Here is an 11,017-nt window from a genome sequence, read left to right as displayed (position 1 = left end):
ACTGCCTTCCTTGCCCTCGACCCCACACTGCAGTGTTTCAACACCTTCTCCAATCCCATCTTGACTGGTTCACCGCTTGGTCAACCCAGTGGTTGCTTAAGGCCAATCCCTCCAAATCCCAGGCGATCATTGTAGGCAAAACCACCCCTTCCTTCCGCCTCCTCAGTTTATATCTAACCATCTATGGCGGTCCTATCGCCCTCACCCCCACCTTTAAGTACCTTGGCGTCACCCTCGACCGTCGCCTCTCCTGGACCCCCCCGTCTCCGGACAATCCATGCCAAGGCACGCTCCTGATTCCGTCTCCTCAAGTTCCTCTCCGGCTATACGTGGCGTCTGGACCCCTCCACCATCCTCCACACCTATAAATCGCCCTATCCTCTGTTACGCCCACCCGGCCTGGATCTCCACCCTGACTACCTTTCACAAATCCCTTCAGATCCTTGAACACCATGCTCTCCGCCTTGCCTATCGCATCCGTCTCCCCTCCCTCCCACGGATCCTGTACGACCTAATTCCGTTCCCTACCTCCTCCTTTTCCTCGAACGGATACAGATCCCCCACCCCTCTTCCCCCGGGCTTCCCCTCCCCCTTCCTCCCTTACTTCCTCCCCCCCATCTCCGCTGCCCTTGGCATCTCTGCTCTCCCCTCTCCCTCTCCAACCCCCCTCCACCTCTCTTGGCAGGTCCTCGGACTCGTACACGCTCAGTGGACATTCGCGCGCTGTAGATCATCTCGTTTGTGTGCCTTTGTGTTCGTGTTTAGTGTTCTTTCGCCGTCACGCCACCACCGTTCACCTGTGCCGTCGCAGTCGTCTGTGTTTCGTGCGCCGTGTCAACAGGTTTTAGTGTTTTTTCTTGTCCAGCGTGACTGGCTTCGAGTATATTGTTTTCCGTGTCTACAGTTTTTGTCCGCCATTTTTATTGTATTATCTGCACCTCCTTTATGTCATATATTGTACCACTCACGGCTGAAGAGCAGCGTACTATGCTGCTGACAACCCACCTTTGTACAAGGTGTTTAAAATAACAATAAAGAAAAAAAGAATTCTTTGTTGCATGTTCCGTATGAAGCCACTGATCAGTTTTAGCAGTGCATTAGACGGTTGAGTGTACTTCTTTATTAGACACGGTAAATGTACAGCGGAAGTCAATGCATAATCAGCTCACAGTGGGCCGAAATTTGGCTTTACTCTACCTACACAGAGATTTATTCTCTGCAGCTCTCGCCTGCCATCTGTCGGCGACAATCCGTACTACTCGAGTCCGGCTTTTCTCCATAGCGGGCGGCTGCTGCTCTCTCGCGTCACTCCTCTACACTACGTGCAGCTGGCCGAGTTAGAATCACAGTCTTCTGCCTGGCTGGATTTCCAAAGCTGAGCTCAACGAACAGACTGGCGCCGTAGGCGAAAGAAAAAATTGTCATTTCAGTACAGGAGCGAGGGAAGACTAATCCCGAGCCAGTTGGTACGAAAGCTGATATTCTTGGCATTTCAGCGGAATTTTGCGTCATAATTCGATAGTTCCACTGGATGAGACGAAACGCGGGAAGAATTTTTGAGTGAATCCCCCTGCTTGGGCTGACAGCATCGTGCTGTTTACATACGGTCCACCGAAACCTGGAGAATAGTCGAAGTAAGGATCTAAAATAGGAAGTTTGAAAGTATGCTAGAAATTCGATACAAAAAAATAAACAAGATGCAACAAGGGAAAAAGACGCAATTTGCGGCTGTGATGGAGATGTGTTGCAAGAAGGATATGTATGTGTAGCCAAGCCGTGGTCGATAGATCGACCAAGAAAGTTCCTAGCTGTAGTTGAAAATACGGAAAATTATGAGTACATCTCTCCACGCTGTGTACTTCACCCGCAATCACTCAATCACATGGCGAAATTATTTGTAATGAACAATTCTGAGGCACGAATTAATGTATCCGAGCCCTCCAAAAATTATTAATTACGATCTTCGCTGATGCTGAACGCAGCTAACACTTTTTTTTTTTGTTACCATATCTAACGAGCACCTTACCACAAAACTTTATGGGTATGAAGTATATCATTTACATATAATCAAAAGATGTGGCCACTTATTGCAATTCTGTTAGAAAATTAAAAATAACTAAATGATATTCCTGCGATAATGTATGTTACTTCCAATATTTTCCTGCTAAACTTGTCAATGCGAAGTAAAATAAGCAGCGCTTGAATACTGCAGTGTTGCTCGGTGTCGCCAACAGATGTCAGCTCAAGACGCTGTTACAGAAGATATGGCTTTGCTTTTAGCATGGCCATCTAGGAACAAGGCCGCTACACTGTCTTTGGAGTCGCTCGTGATGTAAGTACTCGGGTCATAACAAACACAAGGCAACATGTGCTGTCGTGGTTGATTCGCATGTGTAGCCGTTATATGATTGTGAATTGAAATGTTAGTGTAAAAGTGTTCATAGTACTTCAACATATAAACATGCCACGTAGATGCTGTATGCCTACTTTCCACAATTTTCCACCGTTTTACAATTTAAGCACCATTTTATCACCTGTTTTTCTTGTTTCTTTTCTTCTTACGTTTTTAACGTCTGTAGGCTGCAGAGCAGCGTACGGCGGGGGGGGGGGGGGGGGGGGATCGAAATGCAGTAAAGGAAAAAAAGAAGACTTTATGCATGCTTGTAGAGGCTATTAAACTGCTCGGGAAAGAGTCAGTGCATTCCATTTCCCTCGTGATGAAGATGCATGGAGAGAATGGATAAGAGCAGTTCACCGTGATAATTTCATCCCTTCAGATCACTCTGTGGTAAGTAGCAGCTTTAGTAAATAAACCTATGAAATGGTTCTGTTTAGTCTGAGTGTTAATTGTAATTTATAAACATAACCTGTATACATAGGCCAAACTTTTCTCATATTAACGTAACGTAATCCATTATTTTTAACAGATTTGTGAGCTGCATTTCCATGCACACGAAATAGAAAGAAGTACATCGTCATATGATGCTAAGACTGGAAGATTAATTACACGCCTCTTGATCGTCCACGTTTAAGGAAAGGTAAGTTGGTCGTTTACGGACTTAAGTTAGGTTATATAATTATTGGATGAATCTCTTACACTCCTGGTTTATATGGTAAGGTACTGAGAATTAATATTTGTTTATAGGTGCAATACCAGCACTATTGCCAGCATGTCCTGATTATTTATCTACACCATAAGAAGGCAATATCTTTCTTTTCGTTGAAGGTATTATGTGATAAAATTAATAGTAGTCATTTGAATGAGTGGACCTGTGTCAAAAAGTTGAATGGTGTGTATTTTCTTTTAATTAGTGAAATGCCATTTTTGAGAGTTCTGTGGTATGTTACAATTAACGCAAGTCTCACTTTCACTGTCCATGTCAATGATTAACAGCTTGGTCAAATAGGGAACATAAAGTTTCTAGTAACCATAAGTACCAAAACACAGTTAGCTAATATTCTTAATATTGTCGAGTTAAAATTTAGCAACAGAGAAGATCAGGAACCTAATGAGAGTATTGATTTCATAACCACTATTTTGAATAATTTATCTGAAAACTTGCCAGATAAACATGAAATTATAAACGTTATGGAAGAACAGATTCCATTGCTAAAATGCAAGAAGAAAATTGCAAGATATTCGTGGGATATTTTAGTTTTGTGGTCATTAGTTCATTCTATTTCTCCTCAGTGTTACAAGTTTTTAAGAAGCAGTGGTATAATAACTATGTCTAGCCCTGCTACTCTGACTAGAATATGTGGTGGATTTGCTAGTAATACTGCTCTTGAACAAGTTCCTGCACATTTTCTGGGATACATAACTAGGACAGTAATATTTTTAACTGAAGAAGACCGGGCGGTCTCCTCTCGATGCATGAAATCCATTTAAAGTCACAAATGGGCTACAAAGGGGGAAACGTAGTTGGCCAGGCCTACAATAGTAGTGAATTTGCATCCGTAGCCTACGTATTCGTGGTGCGTGGTTTGGATACACAGTACACCGATGTAGCTCATATTCTGCCGGTCAAAGTCTTGCAGGCTCCTGCTCTTTTCACCTTCCTTAAAGATATTGTATTGAAGTTAGAAAACATAGAGTTTGAAGTTGTTGGTATTGTATCTCATAATAATAACATTAATAAGAAAGCTGTATCTTACTTCAGTGATCCATCCGAACTTCGACACTCTTCTCCAGGTGCTGGAAGTAGGCTATTTTATTTTCTTATCGATAGTGTGCACCTATCAAAATGCATAAGAAACAACTGGCTGAATCAGAAAGAAGAGATTATAGAGCTTCCGGATTTTAATTATGAGCCCGGGTGATGGTTTTGCGTCTTTCAACAGCTTGAAATCTCTTCATTTGCTGTAAAAGGCAAATTTATTGACATTTGCAAACAAGCTATGTCTTAAATCACTGTATCCCTGAACCATAGAAAGGCAGAATGTAAAACTTGCTCTTCATATTTTTGACCATACAACAGCTATTGCTCTGAGAGAATTAGGCTCTAAACACAATACTGAATACTGCAACTTTCATTGAGATCATTTGCAAGTGGTGGATGCAGTTAATGTAAAAACATTATTAAAAGGTCAAAGGTTATTAAATAGGATTCAGCAGCCAATAACCAGGAATTCTAAGCACATACTGGAGTTCCTACTTCAGTTTGCAAATTGGTTAATAAAGGAAAATTCTCAGGGTTTAATTGGTCTTAGCAGATAAACACATTTAGCTCTTAGGCATACCACTCTCACATTGGTGGATCTGGCTAGGTATTGCGACAATGAGAAAAAGAGGCAATACTTTCTAACAGGCAAGGTTCAAACTGATGACCTGGAAAGCAGGTTTGGTAAATTTTGTCACATGAGTGGTGGTAATTACCATGTGTCAATTAGACAGATTTTTGAGACAGAAAGACTCTGAGGGTATGAAGCTATGTATCATTAATATTAAAGTCCCAAAAATGGGTGGTGTTGTAATTGCCAAGGATGACATTTTTTCTACTGAGACAGATATAAATGACCTCCCAGGAGTGACATATAATGAAGAGTTAAATGTAGTTGTGGAAGATGTTGATATACAGGAATTGGATGAGTATGTGTGGCCTGTACTCCACTACATAAGTCGTTACTGCTCATATGCAGTCATTAAGAAACTTAAATGTGATTATTTATTTTATTTATTTGCCTGTAGACAACTGTTGTGTTGTGTAGGCACAGTCAGATGGTTATACAAATGATTATACATAAGGTCAGTAGTTACATAGTTATACAGATTGTGGTACAAATGATTACACAAAAGATAACATATGGTATATGATTATACAAAATGTCAGTATGGTTGTATGACATAAATTACAGTTCCTTTGATCACAATCACATTTATAATAATAGAGAATCATATTTTTTCATCATGTAGGAATTCACTTATGCTATAGAATGCTTTCTCTTTCAACCATGTCTCTACTACCATTTTAAATCTATTCTCATGCAATTCCCTCGTTCCATGTGATGTATTTTTGTAAAATGTTTTGCCAGCATGTAAAAAATTATTTCGGATTTTACTCAAACGTGTCCAAGGATGTCTAATAAGTTCCTATGTCTGGTTTCATATGAGCGCACGTCTGACCTGCTTTCCTACATGTGGGAATTCTCTTTGGCATGCATAAGTGCTTTAAGTATGTATAGACTGGGAACTGTAAGAATTTTGTGCTCAATGAAGTACTGTCCGCAAGAAGTTAAATTGCTCACACCAAAAATATATCTAATGGCTTTCTTCTGCCAGAGGAAAACATCTTTTGCCCCAGCAGAGTTTCCCCAAAGAAGTATTCCGTAATGCAGATGAGTATGAAAATAGGCATGGTATGCCATAAGTATGCACTCCTTACTGACACAATGCTTCAGTTTCCTAAGGAGATATAGAAATCTTTCCAACCTACTGCACAGCTTTTCTGTGTGAGTATTCCAGCACAATTTGGTATCAAGATAAATGCTTAGCAATTTTACTGAATGTCTGATTTCATTAGGTCCATCATTAATATCTCTAAGGGAAGACAGGATGTGTTCAGTTTTATTTTTGTTTAACGACAGCCTATTTTCGTGGAACAAGTGAGCTGCCATTTCCTTCATGGATTTGTTCATTTGTTTGACAACATCCACATCATTATGTGACGTGATAAAAGTTGTGTCATCAGCATACATTACAGATTTATATGGTAATGTGTTGGGCAGGTCATTCACATACACAATGAATAAAAAAGGTCCCAGTACAGACCCTTGTGGGACTCCATATTTTACCTTGAGAAGGTCAGATTTGTTGTTCGAATTTATATAGATCATTTGGTTTCTGTTTGTCAAATATGATTTCAGCAGTAATAGTTCTGTTTCAGTTACTCCATATTTTTCTAATTTCTTAATTAAAATGCTATGTGAGGCAGTGTCAAATGCCTTGGTTAAATCAAATAAAATGATAATTAAATGGACACCCTAGCTGCAAACAGGCGTTGATGTACTTCATTGGGGTCATGTTGAAATTGTGTGCCCCGACCGGGACTCGAACCCGGGATCTCCCGCTTACATGGCAGACACTCTATCCATCTGAGCCACCGCGGACACAGAGGATAGTGCGTCTGCATGGACTTATCCCTTGCACGCTCCCCGTGAGATGCACATTCCCAACATGTCCACACCACTACATTCGTAGTGCGCCTAATAGATGTTTGCCCATCATTCTCATTACTCGTGGCAGATTAACCACCAAGTCCCGTACGAGTTCGGGCATAGCGTGTGCATTCGCACAAGAAGGTCAATGGCCGGGAAGCCATATTTTTTTTAACTATATATGACAGTAGTATCTGTTCCTGAAAGAACAGTTACCGTGGATGACCATGCAGCTTTGCTAGAAATGAAATGATAATTAAATGGACACCCTAGCTGCAACATGTCCCCAATGAAGTACATCAACGCCTGTTTGCAGCTAGGGTGTCCATTTAATTATCATTTCATTTCTAGCAAAGCTGCATGGTCATCCACGGTAACTGTTCTTTCGGGAACAGATACTACCGTCATATACAGTTGAATCAAATAAAGTTGTATAGCTATGTTCCCTTTCTTCAAAACCTTGTAATATTGATAAGACAACTTCCTGAACTGCTTTTATTGTTGATAGCCCAGTTCGGAATCCATACTGAGCCTTATTGAGACGGTTGTGACACTAAAAGAAATCGTTTAATTGGACTTTCAATAATTTTAGATAATATTGGTACTATTGCTATAGGCCTGTAATTTTGGTGTGAATTTCTGTCTCCCTTTTTGTATATGGGCAATACAATTGTCAGTTTAAGGCAGTCTGGAAATGTTCCCTCTGTAAACATCCTATTGATTAAGTAAGACAGTGGAATGCATATAGTGTCACATTTTCTTTATGGTAAAATTAGAAAAACCATGGATGTCCTCAGTTCTGGAGTTGCTTAGTGATCTGACTACATCCAGCATATCCTTAAGATAAATTGTTCTCCACTCAAATTTTGGCAAGTCACCTGTCAACTCTGTTTCCTGCAATTTGGGAAGTCTGTCTTCACTATCATCTAAATTACTTTCATCTGTCATAGCTAATTCTCCAGAATTTATGAAACTATTATTTAGTTCAACTGCACTTAGAGGAACAAGTAAATTTTCTGCAAATAGCCCAGTTTCTGCTTTAACTATTTTCCATGCTGCTTTATATTTGCTGCTGGAGTGATAAATATAGTTATCATTAGCTTTTTTCTTTGCAGAAATGATTTCTTTTCTGTACAGCTTTTTTGAATTGGCATATCAATTGCCGCATCATATTCCCCAATCTGTAATGTGCTATTGCAACTCATCAAGACACTTCAGTAGTACAACAAATGTGGCTGTAATCACTAGATGCTGCAGTAAAACAGTTCTCCTCTAACAAACTTCTGTCTAAACCTGACAAGAACCAGCATTTTCTGTCAGAACTATCTAAAGATATAGGAAATTGAACAGTTAAACTTTTAGGAGTCCATATTGACTCCAAGTTGACCTGGGAAGAACACATTAGTCACATCTGCAAAAAATTATCAAAGGTATCACATCTATAATGGAAACTGAGAGATTTATGTACTATAGAATATTTAAGATTGACCTATTTTGCACTGCTCCAGTCCCACCTTTCTCATGGACTGCTGGTGCGGCACCACTCTACACATTAAGCCATCTATTGACGATACAAAGAAAATCTTGGTACTAAATGCTTTTTATTTCTTGACTGTGAAAATGATGTAAGCTTACTGAATTTATAATTCGATGAAATGTAAACACTTCAGATGGCTGGCTGGCAGATATCTGGTGCAACTCAAGTAATTGTCTTTTCTTCCTCATTTTCCCGAAATTTTTGACAAGAATAGGATATGAATCTAAGGTCCAGTCAGCATTGTAAGTGAATAGAGTAAACAGTATATGCTTTTATAGATATCAAATTTTTACTACTCAAAGATACACAGACGGTCCTTTGCAAATGTCAGATCAACAGTGAACAGTGCGAACCTCAACCCCACCTGTTATATATGTTTTCAAACAGTTGTTTGATAGTATTGCTCTATTTAGATATTACAATTAAAAATGATCAAAAGTCAATTTTCCCTCTTATTATTTTCAGACATTCAGTTTTGGGTAACAGCAAAACAGAGCAATGTGCTACAATGCAGTTTTAGTATATGCTAATTACAAGACAATCTAACAGTTTCAGATGCTTCTACTATTTTATCGATTTTTATGTGTTTGATGTGTTACTGTTTCACAATCATTTAGATATTATATCATCTAGAATGAAAGATTACTGTTCCTAACATAATAATTATTTTGTAAATTGGAATCTTGCCACAAATGAGCAGAGAGTTGTGGTATCAATCTGCGTGATACCCTTTCTTATGTTTTCTCTTACACATCAACACTTTCAAATATTATTGTGTGTCACCAGGCTATTCACGAAATGGAGAACTGGTAATGAGAATAAATATAAAGGTAAAAAAATAAGGTTTCCTGAGCGTAAGCGAATACTGAAGATACATAGTAAACTGTACTGCCTACACAGTTACCTGGTAATCAGCATCTTACTGCCACATGTATTCTGTGAATAAAAATATATTTTATACATCCAGGACTTGTAATTTTGGACTATATGATTTCTCACTCACACAGTTTCTTTTCTCGCACTGTAGAAGCTAATTGTCTCCTCTATCATATCATATGTAATTTATTGTTAATCCTTGAAAAATTGCACACAAACTGGCTGACTCTTTCTGTCAACCAGAGCACTTGCGTAAAATAACATGCGTATGTGATTAACAACACAGTGTGAAACATCGGGTAGACAACACACAACAAAACACGTAAAGATTAACCGAGACTTTAGAACCAGCTACAATAATGTATGGGAAAAGTAAAATTTCATATCTTCTGACCCAGTAATTTTGATGTGTTTCTTTGTACACAGTTCCATAGTTTTTAACTAATCCTGGTCGCGCCAGTGTCCTATATGTGGTCTCCTTTACAGATGAACCATACTTTCTTACTGATTAAAAGAAAGCATTTAAATTACAAATATTTACACACAATTCCGCAAAATTATATAACGGTATCAGGTGCCATGCATCCTGCATTTTTGGTGTTACAACCGGAGTGCCTAATAAGGAAATCACCGCATTAACAATTAACGCAACTGCTGACAGTGGATGCAGTACACTGATCAGGAGATTACTGCAGACTGAGATGGTCACTCCTTTGGAACAAAAAGGTAGACACACCTGGAGCTGAGAACAAGGCTGGTCGTATGTGGGTGCCAAGTTATTTTGAGCTAGATGTAACGTAGTGATGTCTAGAGTAGCACGATGTCTTATGTTTGTGACCTATTTAGTGCACTTTTTGTTACAAAAACGAACTGCAAGGTAAATTCAGAAAGCACATACAGGATAAAAGACATGTACCTCATTTGTGCATAACATATATTGTACGTAACTACAAAAAATGCAGTGGTCGAATGGTATACTGCCTTTTAACCACATACAATAAATAATTCTACTTTGTTTCATGATAAATAGTTGAGAACATCTAACTGGTATTATTACATGAGTTTAATATGTCAGTTTTTGTTTACATTTTATGCTTAATATAAGAATTTAAGTATTATATTATTTTGCTGTCTTGTCATATTTACTGTTACCACTATAAATGCATAGACAAATCCACGAAAAAGTAAAGAATCACATTTTTTTTCATAGGAAAGTATTACAAATGTACAATTATATTAGTAATAAATTGCAAAACAAACAAATGTAGAGAATTTGGATGAACACAAAGAAGTCATTGTACGAGAGTCTGCCAGAACAAGAAACGAACAGCGATTATTTTATGGGTGGTTCTGAGCAAATCACTTTGCTGGGAGCGTCTGGATTCAATGCAATCAAGCAACTAGCTTCTGTTGAATGTACACAATGTGAGGACAATGATGTGCCGCTGGCTACGAATCCACCTTTACCCCTTTGTGGTCATGACTCATTATTATTCTTTTATATAAATGTCAGGTCATATTCGTAATCCTAGTATTCTGTCAGGCATAGACAAGAAAACTGCATTTCGTGTTAATAAACTCTGGCTTAGTGAAGATCAGCTGCAACTGCCCTGTATCACAGGGGATGGACCTCTGATACATGTCAGTCATGGCATACTGTGGGAGATGAAGCTGGCACCCTCTGCCTGCTCCGACTACACCCCAACTACTACCAATAATTCTTTTCTGTCTTTTTCTGTCTATGGACATCTTTTGGTTCTGATTTTCAGTGATATCCATATGAGAGGTAGGCATAAATCTGCCCATTTGTTATTTAGGTCAGATATCATTGTTACAATTGTAGCCTAAGGATCTGACAGCAAAAATACAATTACTTTTGTTTCAAACCATGTTAATTAAAAGTTATGTCTGATTAAACATTTTACTGTAGCAAATAACAGAGAAATATAT

The 11,017-nt window shown here is 38.8% G+C and overlaps 1 long non-coding RNA gene across 1 annotated transcript; it reads left to right on the top strand.

Annotated features, from left to right (window-relative positions):
* The first annotated feature begins 2,655 nt into the window (after window positions 1–2,655).
* Window positions 2,656–5,194, top strand: LOC126443014 (uncharacterized). Its single transcript, XR_007581809.1, has 3 exons — window positions 2,656–2,788; window positions 2,928–3,038; window positions 3,146–5,194. It is a non-coding gene; the product is annotated as an uncharacterized LOC126443014 (long non-coding RNA).
* The last annotated feature ends 5,823 nt before the right edge of the window (window positions 5,195–11,017 follow it).

The sequence above is a fragment of the Schistocerca serialis genome, unplaced genomic scaffold (genome assembly GCF_023864345.2).
Source record: "Schistocerca serialis cubense isolate TAMUIC-IGC-003099 unplaced genomic scaffold, iqSchSeri2.2 HiC_scaffold_1420, whole genome shotgun sequence".
Lineage (NCBI taxonomy): Eukaryota > Metazoa > Arthropoda > Insecta > Orthoptera > Acrididae > Schistocerca > Schistocerca serialis.
The sequence above is the reverse complement of the archived record's forward strand: the minus strand, read 5'-3'. Positions and strand labels throughout refer to the sequence as shown.